Consider the following 12,879-nt stretch of genomic DNA (forward strand, 5'->3'; position numbering starts at 1 on the left):
TCCCTGCCTGGGGCTCTGTGTGCACCCTTGGGGATGGACACCTGCCCTTGCGTGTCCCTCTGGGGATCCCCGAAAGAGCCAGTCCAACCATCTGACAGCTCCAGGGCTTGCAGGCTTGGGGCTTTGCAGTTGTAGTGCCTTGTCACAAGGTGGCAGGGACGTGACACTGCCTGGCACACTTCTGGCCTCAACTCCTTTGCTGCTTTCTTTCTTATCCAATACGGATTTATCAGCAATCTTCTGTCTTTTCTTTAAAACTGTCCTTGAGATAGTTCAAAGAGAGGATAATTAGTTATTTCAAAGCCTAAGTATTTTACCTATTTGCACTGAAGAATAAAGAAAAAGAAACTGCTTTGCATCCTTCTGCCTGGAAGTCATTGCGACATGGGGAAGTGAGGAAGGGGCTGGCCTGGCTAGCTCTGGCTGCTGCTGCTTTCGTGTTAAACCCAAAAGCTGTGATGATTAAAGAGCAGGCGGCCCTTCTGTCCCGAGCCACAGGGACCATTTCTTCCTAAATAACTGAAGATGGGAAATCATTCTTGTAGCTTCAAAAGGAAAAGAAATACATATATAGACATGCATAGGTGTATATATATACATGCATTTCCTTCAATGCAGAGGAAAACTTCAGTAATATTATGTTAGCTCTGGCTTCCTAGACAATATGCTTAACTCTGAGCTTCTGAAAGCAAATGTCTGTGCATTTATAGGACCATTTCCCTTCTCTTTATATGCCTCCCACAGTAATCTTTTACGCTTTCACATACCAGGAGTTTTGTGATTTCACTACTCTGCTCTCTCAAGGGTGCTGCAGGCTGTGAAGCAGGGAGTGAAACCTTTGTCACTGCTCATCAAACAGTTTCATACAGAATTCTACCTGTGATGATAAAATTAGATTTGTGTTAATAAGCTGTTAATAACCACAAGGTAATCATGTAGTTTATCGCTGGAGTCTCAGCTGATCCCTGTCTCCTTATGTTTGCTTGCCTGCAGTCTTCAGGGACTGGGGATTTGGGGTTTTTTTAATCTGCAGTACATGCAGTGAGAGATTACTCAGCTGTCACTCTGCAGAAAACATCCCTATCATGCAGCAGGAGGCATCCATAACAAATTGCTGACATCCAAACTCAGCTGTGCACAAACCGATGTGCAGGATGCCTGCTGCTCCCCAAGTCAGAACCAGACCACGGCAGAGCAGAGGCATTGGCACAGCAGAAGGAAACGAGCAGAAAATGGCCCAAGTAGAGAAGGTAACATTAGAAAATAATTGTTTCTGAGCTGCTGTTCTCTAGCAAATATTTCCCCTTTTCAGCACAGTGCAGTGGCCCAAGAAGGGATTTTTTCGTGGGTCAGCTGGATGTGCTCCTGCTTCATACTGAGGCTCTGAGATTGACCTGAAGTTTGCATTCCAATTTATTGGAACAGAGAGTAATCAGACGTTTCCTCAGCTATCTAAAGCATGGACTCACGGAACCAAGAAAGTCTGAGCTCCTACATGCTAATTATGAACCTTGAGGTGAGTGTGTACCACTGCAAGCTTGTAATTTATTTAAATACACTGAGGAAACCAGCTTTGAAGTTCAAGGCAGGCTCTTAGTTGGGAGGCAGAGAGGAAAAACCTTTTTTAACATGTGGCAATTCACCTGTGGAACTCATCACTGCAGGACAGTGATTAAGACTGAAAGTGTAATAAGGTGTAGAGTGAAATGGAGAAGCTGACAGGTGACAAGGGCATCCAATGCACAAATGCGTGAACTTTGCTTTCTTGGTTTGGTTTAAACTCAAAGTTGCAAGGAATTTGGGAATGAGATGGCAAAGGTCTTTTTGTCTTCTGAAATGAAAGCTAGGTGAACCTCAAGATGAATTGGTTTCAGAGCAGCAGGTCAGAATGTTTCATTCTGAGAACATAGGGACTCTACCTGTCGATTGTCTTGTGCTGTTTTCTAACCAGGGAATTTCATGTGGGCTTGTGCAGTGCTTCAGCTGAAGTAAATCAATGCTTTCCAGTGAATGCAATATCAGACTAAAAAGTTCCATTTGTCTTCAGCACAGCTTTATCATACTGAAGCGGAAAATACAATACAGCAAGGGCTGCCTAATTGCCCCAAACTTTTCCAGTCGGGAGTTGGGTTAAACTGGTACAAGGCTGAGTTCCTTCTGCCTTAGGAAAATATCTTTCATCATCCTCTGAAGTTGGCTACATTCAGGAACAAGCAATTGGATGTGAAATAGCCATTCCTAATTGCCACTTCTCACATCCCCAAGGCTGCACCATAACTCTCCTTGTGGGCCCCTCTAGTTTTCCTCTTGTTTTGAAAACTTCTGGTCACATCACAGGTCTCAAGAATCCTCACGTTCAATTCAGATTTAACATCAGAGTGAACTTCCATGAGAAAATCCATCCCAGCTCTGAATCTCCTGCCAGGGAACAGCCTCCAGACCTCATACAGGGCTCATGGAGGCAATTTAAGTTCCTGGCAAATGTACATCTGGGCAGAATGGTCCACCACACCTCCTGGAACAACATCAGAGAAACTCGCAGGGAAAAGTAAAGATCTGCTAAAATCTCTATCTTTTGTGATGTTTGCTTTTTAGTTTCAAGCATGACAAATTTCTTAAATTGACTGCAGATTTCTCACCAGCCTGGACACACTGAGGTAATCCTGGAGGAAAATATGTCCTTTTACCAAATTCCAACTGTTTGCTGCCAGGCTTGAAGTTCGAGACCTGAACTTTGTGTCAGAGCCTGTGTGATCTATTAGTCAGGACAATTGATTTATTCCTTTGAAACACTGTGCTAAGCTGTCACCAACCACATTTTTCTCTGGTTCCTGGGAACCCTGCTTCTCTGGCTGTTCATGGCCATAGCAACTGGAAAACAGACTCTGTAGGAGAAAGAGCATCAAAGAATCCCCTCTGACAGTAAAAGGGAGAGGAAAAAAACATATGATACAGAAAAGCAAGGAGCTATTCAGCGCCAGGCCTGAATCCAGTTTTGAGGGAGAGATTTTCTACTAGAGGACAAAGATAATCTAGGGCAAGAATAACAACAAAGTCCATAACATTATTTGTTTTGGTGCTTTCTGCCATAAGCCCTTTTTTTCCCCCCACACTTGCCTGCCACCCACAATTTCACAAGTCAGATTTTTGTAGGTACCGGCTCAGCTGAGAATCCTGCTGGGAAGTTCAGTGCCCTGGACAGACAGACGGCTGTGCTGGGTGTATTTACTTCCACAGAACAGCTTGTCAGTTTAACAAAGACAGCAAAATCAGAGAGAAAAACATGTCACATGCAGCCACCGTGTGTCTGTAGCACATCGAGGAGGATCTCATTGCTCTTTTCCTTCAGCAGGATAGCTTTAGCCCATAGCTCTGTTTTCACACTCCTGAAGCTATGTTAAAATCATCCAGGGGTCAGACACAGGCCTGCACTACTAAATTCACCTTTAAACACAGGCTGTCAGCTCTCCTGCATTCCATAAGGGTGGCAAAAGCACCTCTAACAGCAGCACACTGTTTATGCATAATGCAAAAATGGGCATTAGAAAAAAAAAAAAAAGAAGGTTCAGAAAACAAAAACGCTCTTTTTGTCGGAGATCATGTTGCCAAGTTCCAGCCTACAGCCATTTGCAGCTGAGAAGTAAAGCTCCAACAATACAGTTTGTAATGAAAAAACTGACAGAGCTTCAATTTTAGCCACTCTTGTTCAGCACACGCTGAATGCGCTAATGCACCTGGTCCATTTAGGGAAGGCACTGCCATTTTCTTCCACGTGTTAAAAGGGGAAAGATGGGAGTTTGCAAGGCCTGGCTCAGCAGCACCCAGGCTTTAGGCAGCTGTAATTCAGCATTTCAGCAGATCACAGCAGCACCACGTTAAAAACCATCCGGATGGGGCTGGAGTTTGGGATCCAGAGGCTGGGGACAGGCATGGAGAGAGGGATGGATGGATGGATGGATGGATGGATGGATGGATGGATGGATGGATGGATGGATGGATGGCTGTTGGGCAGCCTGGTCAGGGCAGGGCTGCTGCCAACACAGAGATGTCAGCAGGAGCCTGGCTTAGAGTCACAGCTGCTGTAACACTGCCAATATTCTCAGTCCCTCGGAGGGTGTGTGTGTCCAAGGCAGGCTGAATTGCTCTCTGTTGAAATCCCCACATCCCTTAGGATCCCTCTGCATTGACACTTTGCTTTTCTTCTACCACTCCCCCCTCGATGCTTTCAGATTTGCCCTGCAGCACCTCACCTGAGTGCCCTTCAGGAGAGGCACGCGCTCCACACAGCAAACAAGCTTTGGAAGGGCTGTGGGGAACACAGGAATTCTGTGAATACAGGGAGAGCCACATGTGCAGCCCTCTGCCAGCATGCAGGACAGAACAGCTATACCCGAGCCACCAGGCTGTGCTTTACACCAAACCCTTGGCCTTTAAAGAGCTGCCATGCCCCAGGGGATCACAGGCAGCTCAGGCTCCCTGAGAGGAGAGTGGTGGGAATGGCAACAACTGACCTGAGTGATGCTCTGCTGTCCCTGCAAACCAGGCAGGACCTCAAGCTTTCCAGAGGGAGTCCCAAAGTTAAATTAGTGTTTTGGCGTGCTAAGTGGGAGTGATTAACTGCTTAAATACTGGAGGGCAGCTCTCACATTTGTGTTTGCTTGTGAACACCAGGTGATGCCATGAGGACTAAGCAGCAGCTGCCTGGTGTCCTCAGGCTCCCGTCTTTTGAGGATGAGCCCAGCCAGGGCCAGCTTGCTGAACAGGCATGGCAGGAATTCTACTTGAGCATTGGTTGTGTTATTGAAGCTTGGCACCTTCTCCCCTTTCCTGCTTGGTTCTTCACAGCCCTTACAGGAGGAATGTTGCCTCTTTTCCTCAGTCGGGGGGAAACTGAGGCACGAGGATTTCGCAGCCAGATGACTTGAGTAGCTTCCATCCCAACATCAGCTCCACAGGCTGAAGCAGCTCTCCAGCAGCATGGCAAGCTCAGAAGTGCATGGAGCCAGTGGCACAAACATGTGCTTAGCATCTCTTGTATGTAGTGTTTTGTCCATGATTTTCTGCTTTTGCTGAATTAGTCTTCTTATTCTTTCAATTTTAATTAGAAATCCTGGTGGGAAAAGCTCTGCAGCAGCTCCAGTCACAGCTGGCTGGGCACCTGGCTTGGTGAGCTGGCTGAGGTCAGTACCTGCCTGCAAGCAGAGGCTGCCAAGATTTTGCTGTGCAAGTTTTGCCTTCTGTTTTGGGGGGCTCAGATCTTATCCAGACTGTTCTTTGGCCAGTAAATGAAAGGCAAAATTATAGGTTTTCTGCTTTGGGTGTTCCGTGGGATTTCTAGCCTTTAGACAAGAAAATCTAATATCATTTTTATTACAAAAAGCCCCACAAAATCTACTGTAATACCCTGTTCATGCATACGGGGCAGCTGGCAAAGGCTGCTCCTCTGCTTTTATCCTGGGTGTTTCTGGCTGCAGGTGAGGGGCTGGCTGTGCTCAGCTCTGTGGAACAGCCTGGCCATGGTTCCTCAGCAGCTGAAGTGTGCAGAATTTGTGCTGACCTGCACGGCTCCATGGCTCTCTGAGGCTCTGGGTCCTGCCGTGTGTCTCCTCCCAGACCCCTCGGTGCTGTCACAGCTCAGCGCCTGCCATATGTCACAGCCCTGTGCCTGAAGGCGTGTTCAGAGACCCGCGTGTCTGTCCTGATCAGTGCCTTGGGCACACAGGTGGATTTGGGGTGCTTTCATTCTGAGGAGCATTCTGGCACCCCCCAACCAGTGACAATCCAGTCAATTTATTGACTCTCCTTACACAGTAAATAAACATTCACTCAAGGACTCCGAAATTACACCAAACCCGTTGTGTCATTCTTTCTGAGCAGTATTCTTACTGCTAAAAGGAGACTGGGCCAAACCCAGCAAAAATATATCTGCCCTACCAAAGGCTGCCAGGTGCTGCAGAGGTACAGGGCAGCAGAGAAACAGCTCTGGACCTGCATATCTTCCTCCTCCCCTGCAGCCAGAACATTTACAAACCACCTCCTTCAAAAGAAATATGTATTTGACATAAGGGAAATTACTTCAGCCTCAGGTTAGCAAAATATTTATTTCACAAGTTGAAGTGTACACAAAACCCAGAGAGGTTCCTTTCTTTTGGCCTTAATTTTGAAGCTACCTGTTCAATGCAGTGCTTACAAAAGGACCTCAGGCTTGCGTACCTTCTGTTAAAAGGAAAAGTGCAGAGGTCAAGCAACGTGCCCCCAAACCTGTTTATGGTTATCCACATCCCTGTGGGTTCAGCAGGTCTGAGGCTGCTCTCCCTCTTTTCAGGTGCCTTTTGTAGGAGGAAAGCCTGTCTTGTATCTGAAGAACACAAAGCTGTACCCTGTCTTTCAACACAGGATTTGCGTCCCACACCAGGCTGCAATAACTGTTCGTGGCAGCATTTGAGACTTTAGTTTGGACTCCAACATGGTTTGAGGTCTGCAATAAATTAGAAGCTCAGGTCTGTGGCTGCTCAGCAGGTTTCATGGGAAAAACATTTCCAAGTATTTTTGCTCCTCTTCTAAAAACTTCCTTAGGAAGAAGTTACTGCTAATTTTAGTAGGTGAATGATGTTACATGGAGCACGGCCAAGAGGATTTTAGTTTTCCAAATGGTACATCTTTCATTTTGCAAACTATAGTTCTGAGTAACACAAAACAATGTAATGGTTCTTCAGGAAAGGATAAATGAATCTGTTTGGAAAAGCAGCTCCATGCAGTCACTGCTTTTCTAATGCTCATTAAAAAAAAAAAAAAAATCAAATATGTAATTCCCAAGCAGATCTAAGCAAAGGAGAACCATCTCCAGGTGAAGGCTAAAGTTCACCAGCCTTCTGAGTACACCAGGGCTCGTGTATCCCTTTATCTCCATAATTATGTATGCTTTTGATATGGAAGATGAACCGAGCAGTTTGACTGAGTTCAGCTTGGAGATTTGGGATTTGTTTGAACTGCTCACCCCGAGTTCAGGCCTGGAGTGCAAAGCTTTGTGGCTCTGGAACAGACGCAGGGTGAGTAGTTAACAGGGAAGCTCTGTGTGTATACCCCTGTGGTCAGCGGCTCCTCCGCCTCTAATCTATGCAGATACATCAAAAGCCAAATATTTTAAACAATGACTCTCTGGAGGATAATGAGAGAAGAAGCAGTGGAGCTGTTTTTCCAGCCAGTGGATCTCGGCGTGGTTGCTGATGGGAAGAGATGTACAGTTTCCTTTGCACTGTGTGGGGAGTCAGGAGCATTGTCCTTCGCCTTTGTACCTTGGCAGAGGGAAAAGATGACACATTCCTGTTTTTCTGCAGGACATGCAGCTCCCTTCAGGAGACTCAGTGCCAGGAATTTAATTTTTCAAGAGCTTATTAAAAGTGCCTGTGATTTATAGACACGGTTTCAATCCTGTGATGGGCAAATACACTCTGAGCACCCTTTGCACCGTGACTTCCCATCCCCCAGCTGTCACCAGCCCAAGCTGCTTCACAGTCAGATCAAACCCAACCAGGCTTATCTGGTAGCACATGGAAAGATGTTTTTAAAGGAACAATTTCAAGGGAGACAGGTCAGAAGAAACAGTCCTACATGGCTCAGATGCCCTCTCATACATTTGGATCTTTAGATATTTGGATGCCAACATTGGTGGCAAAGTGAGTGAACAAGCATTTAGAAAGCAAGGACCGAGGTATTAATGCTCATGTCAGAGGTCATTGCACAAATGACTTAATCTGTCACTGAAATGAGGGTTTGGAAATGTTGTCCATATCAACGAAAATATACATTTGATAGGGTTTGGAGGGTATTTTTCCTTCAGGAAGCAGGATGTGGTAAGTGAGTTACTGACATGCCAGTAATTCAAAAGCAGAGAGTTTTGTATCCCTGCTGTGAAGCTGAATGACAACATGATACGGTTAGGAAGGGGAAAGGGGGCCTCAGTTATGGGCCCCCTGCGCTCCAAATTCAGTAACAGCAAGCAACATCAAAAACAGACTCATACATCAGGCAACCTTGAATTTCTCCTGCAGTCTTCAAAGTGGAACGAAAGTGAGCAAGTGAAAGACTTCAGGTGCAAATTGACTTGTCTTTTGCTAGCCGAGCTTCTGGAAATGGATTTATTCCAGAAAAGATTAAAAATAACTTTATTCTTCTTGGTTTTCAATATAGTGAAAAATATGCACTTGTAAACTACTGGAAGAGTAGAATTTCAATCCCTTTATTTTTTTTTTCTTTTTTCTGGAAAAAAACCCACCTGTTTCAACTTTTCCAGATAGGTCTATGTGCAGAGAAATGCAAAGTGAGGGGAGAAACCCCCAAGCAGTTAAATACTGGTTTTTGAAGCATTCCAAATGCCTTTAAGAGAAATACTTTCTTTTCTAAACTTTTCAACCCAGTTTATTTGAAAAAAAAAAAAAAAAAAAAAAGGATGTGTGAATGCTTGATGTGAAACTCAGGCTCACAAGTAAGACAGGGAAGAACTGCCCCTAAAGGCACTGGCTCTGCTGTCACCCAAGCAGGATGGGACAGACACCTCACACCTTGCTCCAACCACCATGAAGGTGAATTTCAGCCCATCACTGGTGTTATCACTGATAGAAGAGACGGGTTGTTGGAGAAGGTGGAACAGGAATTCACAGACTTTTCCCTAGGCACAGGGAACAGCTCAGTAACCTTGGTGTGAATGCACAATCCATCATTTGGTTTCCAAAATGCAGTATGCAAAGAAAACACAGGGCTGCAATGTGTGCCTCTTCACCGAGGCTGATGTTGGGTTTTATTCTGCCTTATTCCTGGGAGAAAACAAAAATGAGCAATAATGATGTGGATGAAATCTTGCATTCCTGTGCAGCTCCTCCTTCTGCCAGGCAGGGACAGCACTGAGAGGTGGATTTCAGGACAAAAATACACTTTATGGTTTTCTTCAGCAATTAAAATTCATACAGATTTTGCCAAAATATATAATCTTAAATAACAATATCTCAGTCTTTTGAAAGTGAGTCACCCTCCTTTATAAATATGTACATAAATATATTTCAAAAAGTCACAAAGTAGCCAAACCAGCAACTCTGAAAAAGCATCAGCATTTACCAAACAGCAGCCAGCCCTACATCTCTATGATTGCTACTGACATATGGGTTAGGACCCTCAGTTTCTCCCAGGGAACTTGTTGTCTCGTGGTATTTCTTGCCTACCCAGCCAGAGTAATGGAAACAGTGTGAGGATAAGCTGTTCAGATAAGTGTTTGCCAGCCATCCAGTTTTATGGTTACATGGAGCAATCTGCTACATATACTTTGTGAATTATATTTCTCCCCATAAAGAGAGTTTGGTTAGGGCAAATAACTTTTTATTCCACTGTCAGGCCTATTCATCCATGCCTGCTGTCAGCTGTCTCTGAACATGAGAGGATCTAATATCTTATCAGTTTTAGCGAAAGGATCTTTTTCTTATATAGATTTATCAGAACTGAGTAATGACTGACAAAAGTCAAAACTCAAATGGTGACAGCATGTAGGGCTCCAAGCCACAACTATTTGTAGGCAATAATTCCAAACTGGTCTCGTCAGGAACCATGAGCACCCACACTCAGATACCCTGATCCCACAACCACATGTGTGAGCAGCAGCCAGCAGCAAATCCACTTCCCAGGAAGGAGCACCCTGCAACCAACTGAGCGTGGGGATCACAGGCTCAGGTGTCCCCAGTTACTGGAAACATCGACCTGGAGCGTGGCCTTGGACATCTGCTGCTCCCTCTGACTGACAGTGCCTGTCTGAGAGAAGACCAGAAAAGTGAAATCCAATGTTCCACTCACCCTGAGACCAAGTCCCAAGTGATTCTCAGGCACGTAAAGCCCTACCTGGTGTTCCTTGCTATATTACTGCCAAGGAGTACCTAGAATTTGTTTTTTCTTCTCTCAGTTCACACTGTAATTTCAGGGCAATGGAATCACTTAAGCTTTTGGGTGGATTTCTGCATTGCTTTGCTTGAGGAAATAACAAACCCAAAGCATTGTTTCACTTTAAGACTTTCAAAATGAAGTTTTCCATTGCCATCAAAATGAAATATACTTTTATTTCAATATTTACCTCTGCTGTAATTTAGCTCCCCTCCATCCAAACCAAAATGTTCAGCTTGAACTCCACTTTAAAAATAAAAATAATAATTTCTGACATGTTTTAACACATTGCTTAGAAGAATTGGGCATCCCAGACTGTGGATTGGGAGGGGATTTGCCACTTGGGACTATTTCCTGCTGCAAAACTTCTCATTTGGAAGACCCTCTGAGGAGTGCTGATGTCATCTGGCAGTCCTGGGCACTGTAATGCTTGTTCAGCATTTCTTTGGGTTCCAGATGCTGCCAACTTTAGGAGGACATAATGGTGCAGAATTGGGATTTAAATGTGCTGTACACTGAAAATGAACCAAGCAACTGCTGTTTCCACCCCCAGCAAGCTGTAAACTTCACCACAAAAATGATAGTTACCTGGTTGTGGTTGTCATGTGCACAGAAGTGTTATCAGGTGTCCTGGTTTGGGCTGGGATGGAGTTAATTTTCTTCCTATTTGCTGTGCTGTGTTTTGGGTTTAGTATGAGAATGATGTTGAGGACACACTGATGAAACATCACTTTTTTCATATTCTCTGCATACTAGGTTCCCACATTTTTTTCTCTTGGGTTTTATTCTTCTCTTTTTGTTATGTCCTCTTTTATTACTACTTCTACTTCTATAATTATTATTATTACTACTATAATAATATTTTATTTTGATAATTACAGTTCTTATCTCAGCCCACAGGTTCTGCCTTTTTCTGTCTCTCCACCCCATCCCACTTGGGGTGCAAGAGTGGGTGGAGCGAGCGGCCACGTGGTACTTTGTTGCCAGCTGGGGTGAAACCACAGCATCCAGAAATAATTGGCATCTTCAAGCATGACTGACATGATTTTGCAAAACTCCTGGCATGCTTGTGTGGAATTCACCATGTAGTGAGGGATACTTATATGGGATACCTGGTAGAGCCAGCATCAGAACTGCGGGCACGTGCAGGAACGGCGCTGAGCTGCCCTTGCCTGCTCACACATGGGGGCTCTTGCTCCAAGGTCAGCCTTTCCGGGGCTGGCATCTCCAAATCTGGCATCTGGGCTTGGGGCATCCCTCAACATGGTCAGGGAGCTTGCAGGTGACACCAAGCTGAGTGTGCAGCTGACCAGATGCAGTCCAGAGGGACTTGGACAAGCTCAAGAAGTGGCCCACAGGAATCTCAGGAGGTTAAACAAGACCAAGTGCTGGTGTTGCACCTGAGTCAGGGCAAGCCCTAGTGTCAATCCAGGCTGGGGGACAGACAGATGGAGAAGGGGAGAAGGACTTGGTGGAGGAGAGGCTGGACATGCCCCAGCCAAGTGCACTGGGAACACAGAAAGCCAAATGTGTCCTGGGCTGCATCCAAAGCCCTGTGGGCAGCAGGTGAGGGGGGATTGTGCCCCTCTGCCTCATTCAGGTGAGACCCAACCTGCAGGGCTGTGTCCAGCTGTGGAGTCCCAGCACAGGAAGGACATGGACCTGCTGGAGTGAGGCCAGAGGAAGCCACCAAGGTGATCAGAGGGAAGGAGGAGCTCTCCTTGAGGAAAGGCTGAGAGAATTGGGATTATTCAGCCAGGAGAAGACAAGGCTCAGGGGTGACCTAACTGTGGCCTCCCAGTACCTGAAGGGAGCCTACAAGAAAGAGGCAGAGGGAGTTTTGACAAGGGCCTGGAGTGACAGGCCAAGGGGCAATGGATTCAAAATGACGGAGAGTAGGTCTAGATTAGGTGTCAGGAAGAAATTCTTCCCTGTGTGGATGGTGAGGCCCTGGCACAGGCGGCCCAGAGAAGCTGTGGCTGCCCCTGGATCCCTGGAAGTGTTCAAGGCCAGGTTGGATGGGGCTCTGAGCGATCTGGTCTAGGGGAAGGTGCCCCTGTCCATGGCAGGGGGGTTGGAACAAGATGATCTTTAAGGTCCCTTTCAACTCAAGCCATTCTATGTTTCTATGATATCATGACTGTATCTGTAAATTTATGGACTTAAGTCCTGGGCTGCAGCTCCCAGGCTGAAGGGTTTGGTTTGTGGCCTGCTCCAGCTGTATCCTCCTTTTATTCCTGAACACTGCTTCCCACTCTAAGGGTGAATGCCATTCTGTAAACTTGCACCTTGCAGAATATTTTCTATTCCTTTCAAGAGTATCGACAAAACCTGTTACTCTTGGATATAAATTGTCATTGCACAACATTGGGGTGACTGAAGCAGATAGGGCCAGTCTTTAACTTTTTTATTGTTTCACAATCCTTATTTAATCCTGGCAATACAATGTCTGTAATTAGCAACAATGTTGTGGTTTTTTGTGCTTAGAAACTGTTAATTAGGCAACTGTAGGAGAAAAATAACTGAAAGTGTAGGAGGAAAGCAAAAGGATCATGACTCATGTTTTGGTGTGTTTGAGTCCTTCTCAGTAAACAGGTAGAGGAAAAGAAAGACTAATACATGAAAAGAGTTTGTTTCCCCGTGGTTGCATTTGGATCTACTCAATAGTTGGATTTCTTTGTACCCTTATGAAAGCTACAATAACAACTGCCCTCCTTTTTTAGCATGCTAATCACACACACAAAATACGTTAATCTTGCTAAGCATTACAGTGCCTAAGGGAAAATAAGAATAAGGTGTCCTGCTGTTAGGTACCACACAGCCCCTGCCCGGATGTGTAAGGCAGACAGGGAGTGTGGGAAATGGATATCACACAGTTCCTGCTGTTAGCATCTAGTGGGAAAACTTCTGCTGCAGGATGGTAGTGGTGTGATTAGGACGTGTTGGAGCAGGGCAGGG

This window comes from Aphelocoma coerulescens, chromosome 3 (assembly GCF_041296385.1).
Source record: "Aphelocoma coerulescens isolate FSJ_1873_10779 chromosome 3, UR_Acoe_1.0, whole genome shotgun sequence".
Classification (NCBI taxonomy): Eukaryota; Metazoa; Chordata; class Aves; order Passeriformes; family Corvidae; genus Aphelocoma; species Aphelocoma coerulescens.